The sequence below is a fragment of the Hydractinia symbiolongicarpus genome, chromosome 7 (genome assembly GCF_029227915.1).
Source record: "Hydractinia symbiolongicarpus strain clone_291-10 chromosome 7, HSymV2.1, whole genome shotgun sequence".
NCBI lineage: Eukaryota > Metazoa > Cnidaria > Hydrozoa > Anthoathecata > Hydractiniidae > Hydractinia > Hydractinia symbiolongicarpus.
The window spans coordinates 9,813,762-9,830,936 of record NC_079881.1 but is presented as its reverse complement, the minus strand read 5'-3'; the positions used below and the strand labels follow the sequence as shown (position 1 = coordinate 9,830,936).

Below are 17,175 nucleotides of genomic sequence, written 5' to 3'. Positions count from 1 at the left end.
ATTTGATTCACTGCGGCTTTTAAAAGCCTTGCCCTGTGTGAGGATCAAACTCACGACCTTCAGATTATGAGACTGACGCGCTGCCTACTGCGCTAACAAGGCCCTATGCCCTATTCCGATGCATTTCAGAAGAACATTGTTATTACAATGTCTTCTTGCAAATGACTAAAATATTTGAAGTGCCGTTGCTTCCAAACGCCCAATAAGTGCTTCCGAGGGACAAATAACGGCACAGGTTCCACCGAGACTTGAACTCGGACCGCAAGATTCAGAGTCCTGAGTGCTAACCATTACACCATGGAACCTACAGAGGCTCTTCCGAGGTTCGCTTCGCGGAAACATCAATGATTCCGCCCGGGCTCGAACCGGGGACCTTGCGCGTGTAAAGCGCACGTGATAACCACTACACTACGGAATCTGGCAACTAACAAGCGACATGTTTGTGCTTTTTTCTCTAGCTATTTTAGCCTTGTATTGCTTTCCTTCGTCATAGGTTCCAAAATTGATTGGATTCCGTAGTGTAGCGGTTATCACGTGCGCTTCACACGCCCAAGGTCCCCGGTTCGAGCCCGGCGGAATTATTGTTGAGTTGCTAGTTTTGTAATAGGCGTCAAATATTTGATTCACTGCGGCTTTTAAAAGCCTTGCCCTGTGTGAGGATCGAACTCACGACCTTCAGATAATGAGACTGACGCGCTGCCTACTGCACTAACAAGGCACTGTGCCCTAATGCGATGCATTTCAGAAGAACGTTGTTATTACAATGTCTTCTTGCAAATGACTAAAAATTTGAAGTGCCGTTGCTTCCAAACGCCCCATAGGTGCTTCCAAAGCACAAATAACGGCACAGGTTCCACCGAGACTTCAACTCGGATCGCAGGATTCAGAGTCCTGAGTGCTAACCATTACAACATGGAACCTACAGAGGCTCTTCCGAGGTTCGCTTCGCGGAAACATCAATGATTCCGCCCGGGCTCGAACCGGGGACCTTGCGCGTGTTAAGCGCACGTGATAACCACTACACTACGGAATCTGGCAACTAACAAGCGACATGTTTTTGCTCTTTTCTCTAGCTATTTCAGCCTTGTATTGCTTTCTTTCGTCATCGGTTCCAAAATTCATTGGATTCCGTAGTGTAGCGGTTATCACATGCGCTTCACACGCCCAAGGTCCCCGGTTCGAGCCCGGCGGAATCATTGTTGAGTTGCTAGTTTTGTAATAGGCGTCAAACATTTGATTCACTGCGGCTTTTAAAAGCCTTGCCCTGTGTGAGGATCGAACTCACGACCTTCAGATTATGAGACTGACGCGCTGCCTACTGCGCTAACAAGGCACTGTGCCCTAATGCGATGCATTTCATAAGAACGTTGTTATTACATTGTCTTCTTGCAAATGACTAAAAATTTGAAGTGCCGTTGCTTCCAAACGCCCCATAGGTGCTTCCAAAGCACAAATAACGGCACAGGTTCCACCGAGACTTCAACTCGGATCGCAGGATTCAGAGTCCTGAGTGCTAACCATTACAACATGGAACCTACAGAGGCTCTTCCGAGGTTCGCTTCGCGGAAACATCAATGATTCCGCCCGGGCTCGAACCGGGGACCTTGCGCGTGTTAAGCGCACGTGATAACCACTACACTACGGAATCTGGAAACTAACAAGCGACATGTTTTTGCTTTTTTCTCTAGCCATTTTAGCCTTGTATTGCTTTCCTTTGTCATCGGTTCCAAAATTCATTGGATTCCGTAGTGTACCGGTTATCACGTGCGCTTCACACGCCCAAGGTCCCCGGTTCGAGCCCGGCGGAATCATTGTTGAGTTGCTAGTTTTGTAATAGGCGTCAAACATTTGATTCACTGCGGCTTTTAAAAGCCTTGCCCTGTGTGAGGATCGAACTCACGACCTTCAGATTATGAGACTGACGCGCTGCCTACTGCGCTAACAAGGCACTGTGCCCTAATGCGATGCATTTCATAAGAACGTTGTTATTACAATGTCTTCTTGCAAATGACTAAAAATTTGAAGTGCCGTTGCTTCCAAACGCCCCATAGGTGCTTCCAAAGCACAAATAACGGCACAGGTTCCACCGAGACTTCAACTCGGATCGCAGGATTCAGAGTCCTGAGTGCTAACCATTACAACATGGAACCTACAGAGGCTCTTCCGAGGTTCGCTTCGCGGAAACATCAATGATTCCGCCCGGGCTCGAACCGGGGACCTTGCGCGTGTTAAGCGCACGTGATAACCACTACACTACGGAATCTGGAAACTAACAAGCGACATGTTTTTGCTTTTTTCTCTAGCCATTTTAGCCTTGTATTGCTTTCCTTTGTCATCGGTTCCAAAATTCATTGGATTCCGTAGTGTACCGGTTATCACGTGCGCTTCACACACGCAAGGTCCCCGGTTCGAGCCCGGGCGGAATAATTGTTGAGTTGTTAGTTTTGTAATAGGCGTCAAACATTTGATTCACTGCGGCTTTTAAAAGCCTTGCCCTGTGTGAGGATCGAACTCACGACCTTCAGATTATGAGACTGACGCGCTGCCTACTGCGCTAACAAGGCAGTGTGCCCTAATCCGATGCATTTCAGAAGAACGTTGTTATTACAATGTTTTCTTAAAAATGACTAAAATATTTGAAGTGCCGTTGCTTCAAAACGCCCAATAGGTGCTTCCAAGGCACAAATAACGTCACAGGTTCCACCGAGACTTGAACTCGGATCGCAAGATTCAGAGTCCTGAGTGCTAACCATTACACCATGGAACCTACAGAGGCTCTTCCGAGGTTCGCTTCGCGGAAACATCAATGATTCCGCCCGGGCTCGAACCGGGGACCTTGCGCGTGTTAAGCGCACGTGATAACCACTACACTACGGAATCTGGAAACTAACAAGCGACATGTTTTTGCTTTTTTCTCTAGCCATTTTAGCCTTGTATTGCTTTCCTTTGTCATCGGTTCCAAAATTCATTGGATTCCGTAGTGTACCGGTTATCACGTGCGCTTCACACGCCCAAGGTCCCCGGTTCGAGCCCGGCGGAATCATTGTTGAGTTGCTAGTTTTGTAATAGGCGTCAAACATTTGATTCACTGCGGCTTTTAAAAGCCTTGCCCTGTGTGAGGATCGAACTCACGACCTTCAGATTATGAGACTGACGCGCTGCCTACTGCGCTAACAAGGCACTGTGCCCTAATGCGATGCATTTCATAAGAACGTTGTTATTACAATGTCTTCTTGCAAATGACTAAAAATTTGAAGTGCCGTTGCTTCCAAACGCCCCATAGGTGCTTCCAAAGCACAAATAACGGCACAGGTTCCACCGAGACTTCAACTCGGATCGCAGGATTCAGAGTCCTGAGTGCTAACCATTACAACATGGAACCTACAGAGGCTCTTCCGAGGTTCGCTTCGCGGAAACATCAATGATTCCGCCCGGGCTCGAACCGGGGACCTTGCGCGTGTTAAGCGCACGTGATAACCACTACACTACGGAATCTGGAAACTAACAAGCGACATGTTTTTGCTTTTTTCTCTAGCCATTTTAGCCTTGTATTGCTTTCCTTTGTCATCGGTTCCAAAATTCATTGGATTCCGTAGTGTACCGGTTATCACGTGCGCTTCACACACGCAAGGTCCCCGGTTCGAGCCCGGGCGGAATAATTGTTGAGTTGCTAGTTTTGTAATAGGCGTCAAACATTTGATTCACTGCGGCTTTTAAAAGCCTTGCCCTGTGTGAGGATCGAACTCACGACCTTCAGATTATGAGACTGACGCGCTGCCTACTGCGCTAACAAGGCAGTGTGCCCTAATCCGATGCATTTCAGAAGAACGTTGTTATTACAATGTTTTCTTGAAAATGACTAAAATATTTGAAGTGCCGTTGCTTCCAAACGCCCAATAGGTGCTTCCAAGGCACAAATAACGGCACAGGTTCCACCGAGACTTGAACTCGGATCGCAAGATTCAGAGTCCTGAGTGCTAACCATTACACCATGGAACCTACAGAGGCTCTTCCGAGGTTCGCTTCGCGGAAACATCAATGATTCCGCCCGGGCTCGAACCGGGGACCTTGCGCGTGTAAAGCGCACGTGATAACCACTACACTACGGAATCTGGCAACTAACAAGCGACATGTTTTTGCTTTTTTCTCTAGCTATTTTAGCCTTGTATTGCTTTCCTTTGTCATCGGTTCCAAATTTCATTAGATTAAGTAGTGTAGCGGTTATCACGTGCGCTTCACACGCGCAAGGTCCCCGGTTCGAGCCCGGGCGGAATCATTGTTGAGTTGCTAGTTTTTTAATAGGCGTTAAACATTTGATTCACTGCGGCTTTTAAAAGCCTTGCCCTGTGTGAGGATCGAACTCACGACCTTCATATTATGAGACTGACGCGCAGCCAACTGCGCTAACAAGGCACTGTGCCCTAATCCGATGCATTTCAGAAGAACGTTGTTATTACAATGTCTTCTTGCAAATGACTAAAATATTTGAAGTGCCGTTGCTTCCAAACGCGCAATAGGTGCTTCCGAGGCACAAATAACGGCACAGGTTCCACTGAGACTTGAACTCGGATCGCAAGATTCAGAGTCCTGAGTGCTAACCATTACAACATGGAACCTACAGAGGCTCTGCCGAGGTTCGCTTCGCGGAAACATCAATGATTCCGCCCGGGCTCGAACCTGGGACCTTGCGCGTGTAAAGCGCACGTGATATCCACTACACTACGAAATCTGGCAACTAACAAGCGACATGTTTTTGCTTTTTTCTCTAGCTATTTTAGCCTTGCATTGCTTTTCTTCGTCATAGGTTCCAAAATTCATTGGATTACGTAGTGTAGCGGATATCACGTGTGCTTCACACGCGCAAGGTTCTCGGTTCGAGCTCGGGCGGAATCATTGTTGAGTTGCTAGTTTTGTAATAGGCGTCAAACATTTGACTCACTGCGGCTTTTAAAAGCCTTGCCCTGTGTGAGGATCGAACTCTCGACCTTCAGATTATGAGACTGACGTGCTGCCTACTGCGCTAACAAGGCACTGTGCCCTAATCCGATGCATTTCAGAAGAACGTTGTTATTACAATGTCTTCTTGCAAATGACTAAAATATTTGAAGTGCCGTTGCTTCCAAACGCCCAATAGGTGCTTCCGAGGCACAAATAACGGCACAGGTTCCACCGAGACTTGAACTCGGATCGCAGGATTCAGAGTCCTGAGTGCAAACCATTACACCATGGAACCTACAGAGGCTCTTCCGAGGTTCGCTTCGCGGAAACATCAATGATTCCGCCCGGGCTCGAACCGGGGACCTTGCGCGTGTAAAGCGCACGTGATAACCACTACACTACGGAATCTGGCAACTAACAAGCGACATATTTTTGCTTTTTTCTCTAGCTATTTTGGCCTTGTATTGCTTTCCTTCGTCATAGGTTCCAAAATTCATTGGATTACGTAGTGTAGCGGTTATCCCGTGCGCCTCACACGCGCAAGGTCCCCGGTTCGAGCTCGGGCGGAATCATTGTTGAGTTGCTAGTTTTGTAATAGGCGTCAAACATTTGATTCACTGCGGCTTTTAAAAGCCTTGCCCTGTGTGAGGATCAAACTCACGACCTTCAGATTATGAGACTGACGCGCTGCCTACTGCGCTAACAAGGCCCTATGCCCTATTCCGATGCATTTCAGAAGAACATTGTTATTACAATGTCTTCTTGCAAATGACTAAAATATTTGAAGTGCCGTTGCTTCCAAACGCCCAATAAGTGCTTCCGAGGGACAAATAACGGCACAGGTTCCACCGAGACTTGAACTCGGACCGCAAGATTCAGAGTCCTGAGTGCTAACCATTACACCATGGAACCTACAGAGGCTCTTCCGAGGTTCGCTTCGCGGAAACATCAATGATTCCGCCCGGGCTCGAACCGGGGACCTTGCGCGTGTAAAGCGCACGTGATAACCACTACACTACGGAATCTGGCAACTAACAAGCGACATGTTTGTGCTTTTTTCTCTAGCTATTTTAGCCTTGTATTGCTTTCCTTCGTCATAGGTTCCAAAATTCATTGGATTACGTAGTGTAGCGGTTATCACGTGCGCTTCACACGCGCAAGGTCCCCGGTTCGAGCTCGGGCGGAATCATTGTTGAGTTGCTAGTTTTGTAATAGGCGTCAAACATTTGATTCACTGCGGCTTTTAAAAGCCTTGCCCTGTGTGAGGATCGAACTCACGACCTTCAGATTATGAGACTGACGCGCCGCCTACTGCGCTAACAAGGCACTGTGCCCTAATCCGATGCATTTCAGAAGAACGTTGTTATTACAATGTCTTCTTGCAAATGACTAAAATATTTGAAGTGCCGTTGCTTCCAAACGCCCAATAGGTGCTTCCGAGGCACAAATAACGGCACAGGTTCCACCGAGACTTGAACTCGGATCGCAGGATTCAGAGTCCTGAGTGCTAACTATTACACCATGGAACCTACAGAGGCTCTTCCGAGGTTCGCTTCGCGGAAACATCAATGATTCCGCCCGGGATCGAACCGGGGACCTTGCACGTGTAAACCGCACGTGATAACCACTACACTACGGAATCTGGCAACTTACAAGCGACCTGTTTTTGCTTTTTTCTCTAGCTATTTTAGCCTTGTATTGCTTTCCTTCGTCATAGGTTCCAAAATTCATTGGATTACGTAGTGTAGCGGTTATCACGTGCGCTTCACACGCGCAAGGTCCCCGGTTCGAGCTCGGGCGGAATCATTGTCGAGTTGCTAGTTTTGTAATAGGCGTCAAACATTTGATTCACTGCGGCTTTTAAAAGCCTTGCCCTGTGTGAGGATCGAACTCACGACCTTCAGATTATGAGACTGACGCGCTGCCTACTGCGCTAACAAGGCACTGTGCACTAATCCGATGCATTTCAGAAGAACGTTGTTATTACAATGTCTTCTTGCAAATGACTAAAATATTTGAAGTGCCGTTGCTTCCAAACGCCCAATAGGTGCTTCCGAGGAACAAATAACGGCACAGGTTCCACCGAGACTTGAACTCGGATCCCAAGATTCGGAGTCCTGAGTGCTAACCATTACACCATGGAACCTACAGAGGCTCTTCGGAGGTTCGCTTCGCGGAAACATCAATGATTCAGCCCGGGCTCGAACCGGGGACCTTGCGCGTGTAAAGCGCACGTGATAACCACTACACTACGGAATCTGGCAACTAACAAGCGACATGTTTTTGCTTTTTTCTCTAGCTATTTTAGCCTTGTATTGCTTTCCTTCGTCATAGGTTCCAAAATTCATTGGATTACGTAGTGTAGCGGTTATCACGTGCGCTTCACACGCGCAAGGTTCCCGGTTCGTGCTCGGGCGGAATCATTGTTGAGTTGCTAGTTTTGTAATAGGCGTCAAAAATTTGATTCACTGCGGCTTTTACAAGCCTTGCCCTGTGTGAGGATCGAACTCTCGACCTTCAGATTATGAGACTGACGCGCTGCCTACTGCACTAACAAGGCACTGTGCCCTAATCCGATGCATTTCAGAAGAACGTTGTTATTACAATGTCTTCTTGCAAATGACTAAAATATTTGAAGTGCCGTTGCTTCCAAACGCCCAATAGGTGCTTCCGAGGCACAAATAACGGCACAGGTTCCACCGAGACTTGAACTCGGATCGCAGGATTCAGAGTCCTGAGTGCTAACCATTACACCATGGAACCTACAGAGGCTCTTCCAAGGTTCGCTTCGCGAAAACATCAATGATTCCGCCCAGGCTCGAACCGGGGACCTTGCGCGTGTAAAGCGCACGTGATAACCACTACACTACGGAATCTGGCAACTAACAAGCGACATGTTTTTGCTTTTTTCTCTAGCTATTTTAGCTTTGTATTGCTTTCCTTCGTCATAGGTTCCAAAATTTATTGGATTACGTAGTGTAGCGGTTATCACGTGCGCTTCACACGCGCAAGGCCCCCGGTTCGAGCTCGGGCGGAATCATTGTTGAGTTGCTAGTTTTGTAATAGGCGTCAAACATTTGATTCACTGCGGCTTTTAAAAGCCTTGCCCTGTGTGAGGATCGAACTCACGACCTTCAGATTATGAGACTGACGCGCTGCCTACTGCGCTAACAAGGCACTGTGCCCTAATCTGATGCATTTCAGAAGAACATTGTTATTACAATGTCTTCTTGCAAATGACTAAAAATTTGAAGTGCCGTTGCTTCCAAACGCCCCATAGGTGCTTCCAAAGCACAAATAACGGCACAGGTTCCACCGAGACTTCAACTCGGATCGCAGGATTCAGAGTCCTGAGTGCTAACCATTACAACATGGAACCTACAGAGGCTCTTCCGAGGTTCGCTTCGCGGAAACATCAATGATTCCGCCTGGGCTCGAACCGGGGACCTTGCGCGTGTTAAGCGCACGTGATAACCACTACACTACGGAATCTGGAAACTAACAAGCGACATGTTTTTGCTTTTTTCTCTAGCCATTTTAGCCTTGTATTGCTTTCCTTTGTCATCGGTTCCAAAATTCATTGGATTCCGTAGTGTACCGGTTATCACGTGCGCTTTACACACGCAAGGTCCCCGGTTCGAGCCCGGGCGGAATAATTGTTGAGTTGCTAGTTTTGTAATAGGCGTCAAACATTTGATTCACTGCGGCTTTTAAAAGCCTTGCCCTGTGTGAGGATCGAACTCACGACCTTCAGATTATGAGACTGACGCGCTGCCTACTGCGCTAACAAGGCACTGTGCCCTAATCCGATGCATTTCAGAAGAACGTTGTTATTACAATGTTTTCTTGAAAATGACTAAAATATTTGAAGTGCCGTTGCTTCCAAACGCCCAATAGGTGCTTCCAAGGCACAAATAACGGCACAGGTTCCACCGAGACTTGAACTCGGATCGCAAGATTCAGAGTGCTGAGTGCTAACCATTACACCATGGAACCTACAGAGGCTCTTCCGAGGTTCGCTTCGCGGAAACATCAATGATTCCGCCCGGGCTCGAACCGGGGACCTTGCGCCTGTAAAGCGCACGTGATAACCACTACACTACGGAATCTGGCAAATAACAAGCGACATGTTTTTGCTTTTTTCTCTAGCTATTTTAGCCTTGTATTGCTTTCCTTTGTCATCGGTTCCAAATTTCATTAGATTCCGTAGTGTAGCGGTTATCACGTGCGCTTCACACGAGCAAGGTCCCCGGTTCGAGCCCGGGCGGAATCATTGTTGAGTTGCTAGTTTTTTAATAGGCGTCAAACATTTGATTCACTGCGGCTTTTAAAAGCCTTGCCCTGTGTGAGAATCGAACTCACGACCTTCATATTATGAGACTGACGCGCTGCCAACTGCGCTAACAAGGCACTGTGCCCTAATCCGATGCATTTCAGAAGAACGTTGTTATTACAATGTCTTCTTGCAAATGACTAAAATATTTGAAGTGCCGTTGCTTCCAAACGCCCAATAGGTGCTTCCGAGGCACAAATAACGGCACAGGTTCCACTGAGACTTGAACTCGGATCGCAAGATTCAGAGTCCTGAGTGCTAACCATTACACCATGGAACCTACAGAGGCTCTTCCGAGGTTCGCTTCGCGGAAACATCAATGATTCCGCCCGGGCTCGAACCGGGGACCTTGCGCGTGTAAAGCGCACGTGATATCCACTACACTACGAAATCTGGCAACTAACAAGCGACATGTTTTTGCTTTTTTCTCTAGCTATTTTAGCCTTGTATTGCTTTTCTTCGTCATAGGTTCCAAAATTCATTGGATTACGTAGTGTAGCGGATATCACGTGTGCTTCACACGCGCAAGGTTCTCGGTTCGAGCTCGGGCGGAATCATTGTTGAGTTGCTAGTTTTGTAATAGGCGTCAAACATTTGACTCACTGCGGCTTTTAAAAGCTTTGCCCTGTGTGAGGATCGAACTCTCGATCTTCAGATTATGAGACTGACGTGCTGCCTACTGCGCTAACAAGGCACTGTGCCCTAATCCGATGCATTTCAGAAGAACGTTGTTATTACAATGTCTTCTTGCAAATGACTAAAATATTTGAAGTGCCGTTGCTTCCAAACGCCCAATAGGTGCTTCCGAGGCACAAATAACGGCACAGGTTCCACCGAGACTTGAACTCGGATCGCAGGATTCAGAGTCCTGAGTGCAAACCATTACACCATGGAACCTACAGAGGCTCTTCCGAGGTTCGCTTCGCGGAAACATCAATGATTCCGCCCGGGCTCGAACCGGGGACCTTGCGCGTGTAAAGCGCACGTGATAACCACTACACTACGGAATCTGGCAACTAACAAGCGACATATTTTTGCTTTTTTCTCTAGCTATTTTGGCCTTGTATTGCTTTCCTTCGTCATAGGTTCCAAAATTCATTGGATTACGTAGTGTAGCGGTTATCCCGTGCGCCTCACACGCGCAAGGTCCCCGGTTCGAGCTCGGGCGGAATCATTGTTGAGTTGCTAGTTTTGTAATAGGCGTCAAACATTTGATTCACTGCGGCTTTTAAAAGCCTTGCCCTGTGTGAGGATCAAACTCACGACCTTCAGATTATGAGACTGACGCGCTGCCTACTGCGCTAACAAGGCCCTATGCCCTATTCCGATGCATTTCAGAAGAACATTGTTATTACAATGTCTTCTTGCAAATGACTAAAATATTTGAAGTGCCGTTGCTTCCAAACGCCCAATAAGTGCTTCCGAGGGACAAATAACGGCACAGGTTCCACCGAGACTTGAACTCGGACCGCAAGATTCAGAGTCCTGAGTGCTAACCATTACACCATGGAACCTACAGAGGCTCTTCCGAGGTTCGCTTCGCGGAAACATCAATGATTCCGCCCGGGCTCGAACCGGGGACCTTGCGCGTGTAAAGCGCACGTGATAACCACTACACTACGGAATCTGGCAACTAACAAGCGACATGTTTGTGCTTTTTTCTCTAGCTATTTTAGCCTTGTATTGCTTTCCTTCGTCATAGGTTCCAAAATTCATTGGATTACGTAGTGTAGCGGTTATCACGTGCGCTTCACACGCGCAAGGTCCCCGGTTCGAGCTCGGGCGGAATCATTGTTGAGTTGCTAGTTTTGTAATAGGCGTCAAACATTTGATTCACTGCGGCTTTTAAAAGCCTTGCCCTGTGTGAGGATCGAACTCACGACCTTCAGATTATGAGACTGACGCGCCGCCTACTGCGCTAACAAGGCACTGTGCCCTAATCCGATGCATTTCAGAAGAACGTTGTTATTACAATGTCTTCTTGCAAATGACTAAAATATTTGAAGTGCCGTTGCTTCCAAACGCCCAATAGGTGCTTCCGAGGCACAAATAACGGCACAGGTTCCACCGAGACTTGAACTCGGATCGCAGGATTCAGAGTCCTGAGTGCTAACTATTACACCATGGAACCTACAGAGGCTCTTCCGAGGTTCGCTTCGCGGAAACATCAATGATTCCGCCCGGGATCGAACCGGGGACCTTGCACGTGTAAACCGCACGTGATAACCACTACACTACGGAATCTGGCAACTTACAAGCGACCTGTTTTTGCTTTTTTCTCTAGCTATTTTAGCCTTGTATTGCTTTCCTTCGTCATAGGTTCCAAAATTCATTGGATTACGTAGTGTAGCGGTTATCACGTGCGCTTCACACGCGCAAGGTCCCCGGTTCGAGCTCGGGCGGAATCATTGTCGAGTTGCTAGTTTTGTAATAGGCGTCAAACATTTGATTCACTGCGGCTTTTAAAAGCCTTGCCCTGTGTGAGGATCGAACTCACGACCTTCAGATTATGAGACTGACGCGCTGCCTACTGCGCTAACAAGGCACTGTGCACTAATCCGATGCATTTCAGAAGAACGTTGTTATTACAATGTCTTCTTGCAAATGACTAAAATATTTGAAGTGCCGTTGCTTCCAAACGCCCAATAGGTGCTTCCGAGGAACAAATAACGGCACAGGTTCCACCGAGACTTGAACTCGGATCCCAAGATTCGGAGTCCTGAGTGCTAACCATTACACCATGGAACCTACAGAGGCTCTTCGGAGGTTCGCTTCGCGGAAACATCAATGATTCAGCCCGGGCTCGAACCGGGGACCTTGCGCGTGTAAAGCGCACGTGATAACCACGACACTACGGAATCTGGCAACTAACAAGCGACATGTTTTTGCTTTTTTCTCTAGCTATTTTAGCCTTGTATTGCTTTCCTTCGTCATAGGTTCCAAAATTCATTGGATTACGTAGTGTAGCGGTTATCACGTGCGCTTCACACGCGCAAGGTTCCCGGTTCGTGCTCGGGCGGAATCATTGTTGAGTTGCTAGTTTTGTAATAGGCGTCAAAAATTTGATTCACTGCGGCTTTTACAAGCCTTGCCCTGTGTGAGGATCGAACTCTCGACCTTCAGATTATGAGACTGACGCGCTGCCTACTGCACTAACAAGGCACTGTGCCCTATTCCGATGCATTTCAGAAGAACGTTGTTATTACAATGTCTTCTTGCAAATGACTAAAATATTTGAAGTGCCGTTGCTTCCAAACGCCCAATAGGTGCTTCCGAGGCACAAATAACGGCACAGGTTCCACCGAGACTTGAACTCGGATCGCAGGATTCAGAGTCCTGAGTGCTAACCATTACACCATGGAACCTACAGAGGCTCTTCCAAGGTTCGCTTCGCGAAAACATCAATGATTCCGCCCAGGCTCGAACCGGGGACCTTGCGCGTGTAAAGCGCACGTGATAACCACTACACTACGGAATCTGGCAACTAACAAGCGACATGTTTTTGCTTTTTTCTCTAGCTATTTTAGCCTTGTATTGCTTTCCTTCGTCATAGGTTCCAAAATTTATTGGATTACGTAGTGTAGCGGTTATCACGTGCGCTTCACACGCGCAAGGCCCCCGGTTCGAGCTCGGGCGGAATCATTGTTGAGTTGCTAGTTTTGTAATAGGCGTCAAACATTTGATTCACTGCGGCTTTTAAAAGCCTTGCCCTGTGTGAGGATCGAACTCACGACCTTCAGATTATGAGACTGACGCGCTGCCTACTGCGCTAACAAGGCACTGTGCCCTAATCTGATGCATTTCAGAAGAACATTGTTATTACAATGTCTTCTTGCAAATGACTAAAAATTTGAAGTGCCGTTGCTTCCAAACGCCCCATAGGTGCTTCCAAAGCACAAATAACGGCACAGGTTCCACCGAGACTTCAACTCGGATCGCAGGATTCAGAGTCCTGAGTGCTAACCATTACAACATGGAACCTACAGAGGCTCTTCCGAGGTTCGCTTCGCGGAAACATCAATGATTCCGCCTGGGCTCGAACCGGGGACCTTGCGCGTGTTAAGCGCACGTGATAACCACTACACTACGGAATCTGGAAACTAACAAGCGACATGTTTTTGCTTTTTTCTCTAGCCATTTTAGCCTTGTATTGCTTTCCTTTGTCATCGGTTCCAAAATTCATTGGATTCCGTAGTGTACCGGTTATCACGTGCGCTTTACACACGCAAGGTCCCCGGTTCGAGCCCGGGCGGAATAATTGTTGAGTTGCTAGTTTTGTAATAGGCGTCAAACATTTGATTCACTGCGGCTTTTAAAAGCCTTGCCCTGTGTGAGGATCGAACTCACGACCTTCAGATTATGAGACTGACGCGCTGCCTACTGCGCTAACAAGGCACTGTGCCCTAATCCGATGCATTTCAGAAGAACGTTGTTATTACAATGTTTTCTTGAAAATGACTAAAATATTTGAAGTGCCGTTGCTTCCAAACGCCCAATAGGTGCTTCCAAGGCACAAATAACGGCACAGGTTCCACCGAGACTTGAACTCGGATCGCAAGATTCAGAGTGCTGAGTGCTAACCATTACACCATGGAACCTACAGAGGCTCTTCCGAGGTTCGCTTCGCGGAAACATCAATGATTCCGCCCGGGCTCGAACCGGGGACCTTGCGCCTGTAAAGCGCACGTGATAACCACTACACTACGGAATCTGGCAAATAACAAGCGACATGTTTTTGCTTTTTTCTCTAGCTATTTTAGCCTTGTATTGCTTTCCTTTGTCATCGGTTCCAAATTTCATTAGATTCCGTAGTGTAGCGGTTATCACGTGCGCTTCACACGAGCAAGGTCCCCGGTTCGAGCCCGGGCGGAATCATTGTTGAGTTGCTAGTTTTTTAATAGGCGTCAAACATTTGATTCACTGCGGCTTTTAAAAGCCTTGCCCTGTGTGAGAATCGAACTCACGACCTTCATATTATGAGACTGACGCGCTGCCAACTGCGCTAACAAGGCACTGTGCCCTAATCCGATGCATTTCAGAAGAACGTTGTTATTACAATGTCTTCTTGCAAATGACTAAAATATTTGAAGTGCCGTTGCTTCCAAACGCCCAATAGGTGCTTCCGAGGCACAAATAACGGCACAGGTTCCACTGAGACTTGAACTCGGATCGCAAGATTCAGAGTCCTGAGTGCTAACCATTACACCATGGAACCTACAGAGGCTCTTCCGAGGTTCGCTTCGCGGAAACATCAATGATTCCGCCCGGGCTCGAACCGGGGACCTTGCGCGTGTAAAGCGCACGTGATATCCACTACACTACGAAATCTGGCAACTAACAAGCGACATGTTTTTGCTTTTTTCTCTAGCTATTTTAGCCTTGTATTGCTTTTCTTCGTCATAGGTTCCAAAATTCATTGGATTACGTAGTGTAGCGGATATCACGTGTGCTTCACACGCGCAAGGTTCTCGGTTCGAGCTCGGGCGGAATCATTGTTGAGTTGCTAGTTTTGTAATAGGCGTCAAACATTTGACTCACTGCGGCTTTTAAAAGCTTTGCCCTGTGTGAGGATCGAACTCTCGATCTTCAGATTATGAGACTGACGTGCTGCCTACTGCGCTAACAAGGCACTGTGCCCTAATCCGATGCATTTCAGAAGAACGTTGTTATTACAATGTCTTCTTGCAAATGACTAAAATATTTGAAGTGCCGTTGCTTCCAAACGCCCAATAGGTGCTTCCGAGGCACAAATAACGGCACAGGTTCCACCGAGACTTGAACTCGGATCGCAGGATTCAGAGTCCTGAGTGCTAACCATTACACCATGGAACCTACAGAGGCTCTTCCGAGGTTCGCTTCGCGGAAACATCAATGATTCCGCCCGGGCTCGAACCGGGGACCTTGTGCGTGTAAAGCGCACGTGATAACCACTACACAACGGAATATGGCAACTAACAAGCGACATGTTTTTGCTTTTTTCTCTAGCTTATTTAGCCTTGTATTGCTTCCCTTCGTCATAGGTTCCAAAATTCATTGGATTACGTAGTGTAGCGGTTATCACGTGCGCTTCACACGCGCAAGGTCCGCGGTTCGAGCTCGGGCGGAATCATTGTTGAGTTGCTAGTTTTGTAATAGGCGTCAAACATTTGATTCACTGCGGCTTTTAAAAGCCTTGCCCTGTGTGAGGATCGAACTCACGACCTTCAGATTATGAGACTGACGCGCTGCCTACTGCGCTAACAAGGCACTGTGCCCTAATCCGATGCATTTCAGAAGAACGTTGTTATTACAATGTCTTCTTGCAAATGACTAAAATATTTGAAGTGCCGTTGCTTCCAAACACCCAATAGGTGCTTCCGAGGCACAAATAACGGCACAGGTTCCACCAAGACTTGAACTGGGATCGCAGGATTCAGAGTCCTGAGTGCTAACCATACACCATGGAACCTACAGAGGCTCTTCCGAGGTTCGCTTCGCGGAAACATCAATGATTCCGCCAGGGCTCGAACCGGTGACCTTGCGCGTGTAAAGCGCACGTGATAACCACTACACTACGGAATCTGGCAACTAACAAGCGACATGTTTTTGCTTTTTTCTCTAGTTATTTTAGCCTTGTATTGCTTTCCTTCGTCATAGGTTCCAAAATTCATTGGATTACGTAGTGTAGCGGTTATCCCGTGCGCCTCACACGCGCAAGGTCCCCGGTTCGAGCTCGGGCGGAATCCTTGTTGAGTTGCTAGTTTTGTAATAGGCGTCAAACATTTGATTCACTGCGGCTTTTAAAAGCCTTGCCCTGTGTGAGGATCAAACTCACGACCTTCAGATTATGAGACTGACGCGCTGCCTACTGCGCTAACAAGGCCCTATGCCCTATTCCGATGCATTTCAGAAGAACATTGTTATTACAATGTCTTCTTGCAAATGACTAAAATATTTGAAGTGCCGTTGCTTCCAAACGCCCAATAAGTGCTTCCGAGGGACAAATAACGGCACAGGTTCCACCGAGACTTGAACTCGGACCGCAAGATTCAGAGTCCTGAGTGCTAACCATTACACCATGGAACCTACAGAGGCTCTTCCGAGGTTCGCTTCGCGGAAACATCAATGATTCCGCCCGGGATCGAACCGGGGACCTTGCGCGTGTAAAGCGCACGTGATAACCACTACACTACGGAATCTGGCAACTAACAAGCGACATGTTTGTGCTTTTTTCTCTAGCTATTTTAGCCTTGTATTGCTTTCCTTCGTCATAGGTTCCAAATTCATTGGATTACGTAGTGTAGCGGTTATCACGTGCGCTTCACACGCGCAAGGTCCCCGGTTCGAGCTCGGGCGGAATCATTGTTGAGTTGCTAGTTTTGTATTAGGCGTCAAACATTTGATTCACTGCGGCTTTTAAAAGCCTTGCCCTGTGTGAGGATCGAACTCACGACCTTCAGATTATGAGACTGACGCGCTGCCTACTGCGCTAACAAGGCACTGTGCCCTAATCCGATGCATTTCAGAAGAACGTTGTTATTACAATGTCTTCTTGCAAATGACTAAAATATTTGAAGTGCCGTTGCTTCCAAACGCCCAATAGGTGCTTCCGAGGCACAAATAACGGCACAGGTTCCACCGAGACTTGAACTCGGATCGCAGGATTCAGAGTCCTGAGTGCTAACTATTACACCATGGAACCTACAGAGGCTCTTCCGAGGTTCGCTTCGCGGAAACATCAATGATTCCGCCCGGGATCGAACCGGGGACCTTGCGCGTGTAAAGCGCACGTGATAACCACTACACTACGGAATCTGGCAACTAACAAGCGACATGTTTTTGCTTTTTTCTCTAGCTATTTTAGCCTTGTATTGCTTTCCTTCGTCATAGGTTCCAAAATTCATTGGATTACGTAGTGTAGCGGT

The 17,175-nt window shown here is 47.5% G+C and overlaps 52 non-coding genes across 52 annotated transcripts; all 52 read right to left on the bottom strand.

Moving 5' to 3' along the window:
* Positions 1–233: 233 nt before the first annotated feature.
* Trnaq-cug (transfer RNA glutamine (anticodon CUG)) lies at positions 234–305 on the bottom strand. Its single transcript has one exon. It is a non-coding gene; the product is annotated as a tRNA-Gln (tRNA).
* A 40-nt stretch (positions 306–345) lies between these two features.
* Positions 346–418, bottom strand: Trnav-uac (transfer RNA valine (anticodon UAC)). Its single transcript has one exon. It is a non-coding gene; the product is annotated as a tRNA-Val (tRNA).
* Positions 419–960: 542 nt separating this feature from the next.
* On the bottom strand, positions 961–1,033 carry Trnav-aac (transfer RNA valine (anticodon AAC)). The gene has a single exon. It is a non-coding gene; the product is annotated as a tRNA-Val (tRNA).
* A 227-nt stretch (positions 1,034–1,260) lies between these two features.
* Trnam-cau (transfer RNA methionine (anticodon CAU)) lies at positions 1,261–1,333 on the bottom strand. Its single transcript has one exon. It is a non-coding gene; the product is annotated as a tRNA-Met (tRNA).
* A 242-nt stretch (positions 1,334–1,575) lies between these two features.
* Positions 1,576–1,648, bottom strand: Trnav-aac (transfer RNA valine (anticodon AAC)). The gene has a single exon. It is a non-coding gene; the product is annotated as a tRNA-Val (tRNA).
* A 227-nt stretch (positions 1,649–1,875) lies between these two features.
* Trnam-cau (transfer RNA methionine (anticodon CAU)) lies at positions 1,876–1,948 on the bottom strand. Its single transcript has one exon. It is a non-coding gene; the product is annotated as a tRNA-Met (tRNA).
* Positions 1,949–2,190: 242 nt separating this feature from the next.
* Trnav-aac (transfer RNA valine (anticodon AAC)) lies at positions 2,191–2,263 on the bottom strand. Its single transcript has one exon. It is a non-coding gene; the product is annotated as a tRNA-Val (tRNA).
* Positions 2,264–2,491: 228 nt separating this feature from the next.
* Trnam-cau (transfer RNA methionine (anticodon CAU)) lies at positions 2,492–2,564 on the bottom strand. Its single transcript has one exon. It is a non-coding gene; the product is annotated as a tRNA-Met (tRNA).
* Positions 2,565–2,695: 131 nt separating this feature from the next.
* Trnaq-cug (transfer RNA glutamine (anticodon CUG)) lies at positions 2,696–2,767 on the bottom strand. The gene has a single exon. It is a non-coding gene; the product is annotated as a tRNA-Gln (tRNA).
* A 40-nt stretch (positions 2,768–2,807) lies between these two features.
* On the bottom strand, positions 2,808–2,880 carry Trnav-aac (transfer RNA valine (anticodon AAC)). Its single transcript has one exon. It is a non-coding gene; the product is annotated as a tRNA-Val (tRNA).
* Positions 2,881–3,107: 227 nt separating this feature from the next.
* Positions 3,108–3,180, bottom strand: Trnam-cau (transfer RNA methionine (anticodon CAU)). Its single transcript has one exon. It is a non-coding gene; the product is annotated as a tRNA-Met (tRNA).
* Positions 3,181–3,422: 242 nt separating this feature from the next.
* Positions 3,423–3,495, bottom strand: Trnav-aac (transfer RNA valine (anticodon AAC)). Its single transcript has one exon. It is a non-coding gene; the product is annotated as a tRNA-Val (tRNA).
* A 228-nt stretch (positions 3,496–3,723) lies between these two features.
* On the bottom strand, positions 3,724–3,796 carry Trnam-cau (transfer RNA methionine (anticodon CAU)). The gene has a single exon. It is a non-coding gene; the product is annotated as a tRNA-Met (tRNA).
* Positions 3,797–3,927: 131 nt separating this feature from the next.
* On the bottom strand, positions 3,928–3,999 carry Trnaq-cug (transfer RNA glutamine (anticodon CUG)). The gene has a single exon. It is a non-coding gene; the product is annotated as a tRNA-Gln (tRNA).
* A 40-nt stretch (positions 4,000–4,039) lies between these two features.
* Trnav-uac (transfer RNA valine (anticodon UAC)) lies at positions 4,040–4,112 on the bottom strand. Its single transcript has one exon. It is a non-coding gene; the product is annotated as a tRNA-Val (tRNA).
* Positions 4,113–4,656: 544 nt separating this feature from the next.
* On the bottom strand, positions 4,657–4,729 carry Trnav-uac (transfer RNA valine (anticodon UAC)). The gene has a single exon. It is a non-coding gene; the product is annotated as a tRNA-Val (tRNA).
* Positions 4,730–5,161: 432 nt separating this feature from the next.
* Positions 5,162–5,233, bottom strand: Trnaq-cug (transfer RNA glutamine (anticodon CUG)). The gene has a single exon. It is a non-coding gene; the product is annotated as a tRNA-Gln (tRNA).
* A 40-nt stretch (positions 5,234–5,273) lies between these two features.
* Positions 5,274–5,346, bottom strand: Trnav-uac (transfer RNA valine (anticodon UAC)). Its single transcript has one exon. It is a non-coding gene; the product is annotated as a tRNA-Val (tRNA).
* A 432-nt stretch (positions 5,347–5,778) lies between these two features.
* Positions 5,779–5,850, bottom strand: Trnaq-cug (transfer RNA glutamine (anticodon CUG)). Its single transcript has one exon. It is a non-coding gene; the product is annotated as a tRNA-Gln (tRNA).
* Positions 5,851–5,890: 40 nt separating this feature from the next.
* Positions 5,891–5,963, bottom strand: Trnav-uac (transfer RNA valine (anticodon UAC)). The gene has a single exon. It is a non-coding gene; the product is annotated as a tRNA-Val (tRNA).
* A 544-nt stretch (positions 5,964–6,507) lies between these two features.
* Positions 6,508–6,580, bottom strand: Trnav-uac (transfer RNA valine (anticodon UAC)). The gene has a single exon. It is a non-coding gene; the product is annotated as a tRNA-Val (tRNA).
* Positions 6,581–6,808: 228 nt separating this feature from the next.
* Trnam-cau (transfer RNA methionine (anticodon CAU)) lies at positions 6,809–6,881 on the bottom strand. The gene has a single exon. It is a non-coding gene; the product is annotated as a tRNA-Met (tRNA).
* A 131-nt stretch (positions 6,882–7,012) lies between these two features.
* Positions 7,013–7,084, bottom strand: Trnar-ccg (transfer RNA arginine (anticodon CCG)). The gene has a single exon. It is a non-coding gene; the product is annotated as a tRNA-Arg (tRNA).
* A 40-nt stretch (positions 7,085–7,124) lies between these two features.
* Trnav-uac (transfer RNA valine (anticodon UAC)) lies at positions 7,125–7,197 on the bottom strand. The gene has a single exon. It is a non-coding gene; the product is annotated as a tRNA-Val (tRNA).
* A 432-nt stretch (positions 7,198–7,629) lies between these two features.
* Trnaq-cug (transfer RNA glutamine (anticodon CUG)) lies at positions 7,630–7,701 on the bottom strand. The gene has a single exon. It is a non-coding gene; the product is annotated as a tRNA-Gln (tRNA).
* Positions 7,702–7,741: 40 nt separating this feature from the next.
* Trnav-uac (transfer RNA valine (anticodon UAC)) lies at positions 7,742–7,814 on the bottom strand. The gene has a single exon. It is a non-coding gene; the product is annotated as a tRNA-Val (tRNA).
* Positions 7,815–8,042: 228 nt separating this feature from the next.
* On the bottom strand, positions 8,043–8,115 carry Trnam-cau (transfer RNA methionine (anticodon CAU)). The gene has a single exon. It is a non-coding gene; the product is annotated as a tRNA-Met (tRNA).
* A 242-nt stretch (positions 8,116–8,357) lies between these two features.
* Positions 8,358–8,430, bottom strand: Trnav-aac (transfer RNA valine (anticodon AAC)). Its single transcript has one exon. It is a non-coding gene; the product is annotated as a tRNA-Val (tRNA).
* A 228-nt stretch (positions 8,431–8,658) lies between these two features.
* Positions 8,659–8,731, bottom strand: Trnam-cau (transfer RNA methionine (anticodon CAU)). Its single transcript has one exon. It is a non-coding gene; the product is annotated as a tRNA-Met (tRNA).
* Positions 8,732–8,974: 243 nt separating this feature from the next.
* Positions 8,975–9,047, bottom strand: Trnav-uac (transfer RNA valine (anticodon UAC)). Its single transcript has one exon. It is a non-coding gene; the product is annotated as a tRNA-Val (tRNA).
* A 544-nt stretch (positions 9,048–9,591) lies between these two features.
* On the bottom strand, positions 9,592–9,664 carry Trnav-uac (transfer RNA valine (anticodon UAC)). The gene has a single exon. It is a non-coding gene; the product is annotated as a tRNA-Val (tRNA).
* Positions 9,665–10,096: 432 nt separating this feature from the next.
* Positions 10,097–10,168, bottom strand: Trnaq-cug (transfer RNA glutamine (anticodon CUG)). Its single transcript has one exon. It is a non-coding gene; the product is annotated as a tRNA-Gln (tRNA).
* Positions 10,169–10,208: 40 nt separating this feature from the next.
* Positions 10,209–10,281, bottom strand: Trnav-uac (transfer RNA valine (anticodon UAC)). Its single transcript has one exon. It is a non-coding gene; the product is annotated as a tRNA-Val (tRNA).
* Positions 10,282–10,713: 432 nt separating this feature from the next.
* Trnaq-cug (transfer RNA glutamine (anticodon CUG)) lies at positions 10,714–10,785 on the bottom strand. The gene has a single exon. It is a non-coding gene; the product is annotated as a tRNA-Gln (tRNA).
* Positions 10,786–10,825: 40 nt separating this feature from the next.
* Positions 10,826–10,898, bottom strand: Trnav-uac (transfer RNA valine (anticodon UAC)). The gene has a single exon. It is a non-coding gene; the product is annotated as a tRNA-Val (tRNA).
* Positions 10,899–11,442: 544 nt separating this feature from the next.
* On the bottom strand, positions 11,443–11,515 carry Trnav-uac (transfer RNA valine (anticodon UAC)). The gene has a single exon. It is a non-coding gene; the product is annotated as a tRNA-Val (tRNA).
* Positions 11,516–11,743: 228 nt separating this feature from the next.
* Positions 11,744–11,816, bottom strand: Trnam-cau (transfer RNA methionine (anticodon CAU)). The gene has a single exon. It is a non-coding gene; the product is annotated as a tRNA-Met (tRNA).
* A 131-nt stretch (positions 11,817–11,947) lies between these two features.
* Positions 11,948–12,019, bottom strand: Trnar-ccg (transfer RNA arginine (anticodon CCG)). The gene has a single exon. It is a non-coding gene; the product is annotated as a tRNA-Arg (tRNA).
* Positions 12,020–12,564: 545 nt separating this feature from the next.
* Trnaq-cug (transfer RNA glutamine (anticodon CUG)) lies at positions 12,565–12,636 on the bottom strand. Its single transcript has one exon. It is a non-coding gene; the product is annotated as a tRNA-Gln (tRNA).
* A 40-nt stretch (positions 12,637–12,676) lies between these two features.
* Positions 12,677–12,749, bottom strand: Trnav-uac (transfer RNA valine (anticodon UAC)). Its single transcript has one exon. It is a non-coding gene; the product is annotated as a tRNA-Val (tRNA).
* Positions 12,750–12,977: 228 nt separating this feature from the next.
* On the bottom strand, positions 12,978–13,050 carry Trnam-cau (transfer RNA methionine (anticodon CAU)). Its single transcript has one exon. It is a non-coding gene; the product is annotated as a tRNA-Met (tRNA).
* Positions 13,051–13,292: 242 nt separating this feature from the next.
* Positions 13,293–13,365, bottom strand: Trnav-aac (transfer RNA valine (anticodon AAC)). Its single transcript has one exon. It is a non-coding gene; the product is annotated as a tRNA-Val (tRNA).
* A 228-nt stretch (positions 13,366–13,593) lies between these two features.
* Positions 13,594–13,666, bottom strand: Trnam-cau (transfer RNA methionine (anticodon CAU)). The gene has a single exon. It is a non-coding gene; the product is annotated as a tRNA-Met (tRNA).
* A 243-nt stretch (positions 13,667–13,909) lies between these two features.
* Trnav-uac (transfer RNA valine (anticodon UAC)) lies at positions 13,910–13,982 on the bottom strand. Its single transcript has one exon. It is a non-coding gene; the product is annotated as a tRNA-Val (tRNA).
* Positions 13,983–14,526: 544 nt separating this feature from the next.
* Trnav-uac (transfer RNA valine (anticodon UAC)) lies at positions 14,527–14,599 on the bottom strand. The gene has a single exon. It is a non-coding gene; the product is annotated as a tRNA-Val (tRNA).
* Positions 14,600–15,031: 432 nt separating this feature from the next.
* Trnaq-cug (transfer RNA glutamine (anticodon CUG)) lies at positions 15,032–15,103 on the bottom strand. Its single transcript has one exon. It is a non-coding gene; the product is annotated as a tRNA-Gln (tRNA).
* Positions 15,104–15,444: 341 nt separating this feature from the next.
* Trnam-cau (transfer RNA methionine (anticodon CAU)) lies at positions 15,445–15,517 on the bottom strand. The gene has a single exon. It is a non-coding gene; the product is annotated as a tRNA-Met (tRNA).
* Positions 15,518–15,759: 242 nt separating this feature from the next.
* Trnav-uac (transfer RNA valine (anticodon UAC)) lies at positions 15,760–15,832 on the bottom strand. Its single transcript has one exon. It is a non-coding gene; the product is annotated as a tRNA-Val (tRNA).
* Positions 15,833–16,264: 432 nt separating this feature from the next.
* Positions 16,265–16,336, bottom strand: Trnaq-cug (transfer RNA glutamine (anticodon CUG)). The gene has a single exon. It is a non-coding gene; the product is annotated as a tRNA-Gln (tRNA).
* A 40-nt stretch (positions 16,337–16,376) lies between these two features.
* Positions 16,377–16,449, bottom strand: Trnav-uac (transfer RNA valine (anticodon UAC)). The gene has a single exon. It is a non-coding gene; the product is annotated as a tRNA-Val (tRNA).
* A 227-nt stretch (positions 16,450–16,676) lies between these two features.
* Trnam-cau (transfer RNA methionine (anticodon CAU)) lies at positions 16,677–16,749 on the bottom strand. The gene has a single exon. It is a non-coding gene; the product is annotated as a tRNA-Met (tRNA).
* Positions 16,750–16,992: 243 nt separating this feature from the next.
* Positions 16,993–17,065, bottom strand: Trnav-uac (transfer RNA valine (anticodon UAC)). The gene has a single exon. It is a non-coding gene; the product is annotated as a tRNA-Val (tRNA).
* Between the last annotated feature and the right edge of the window lie 110 nt (positions 17,066–17,175).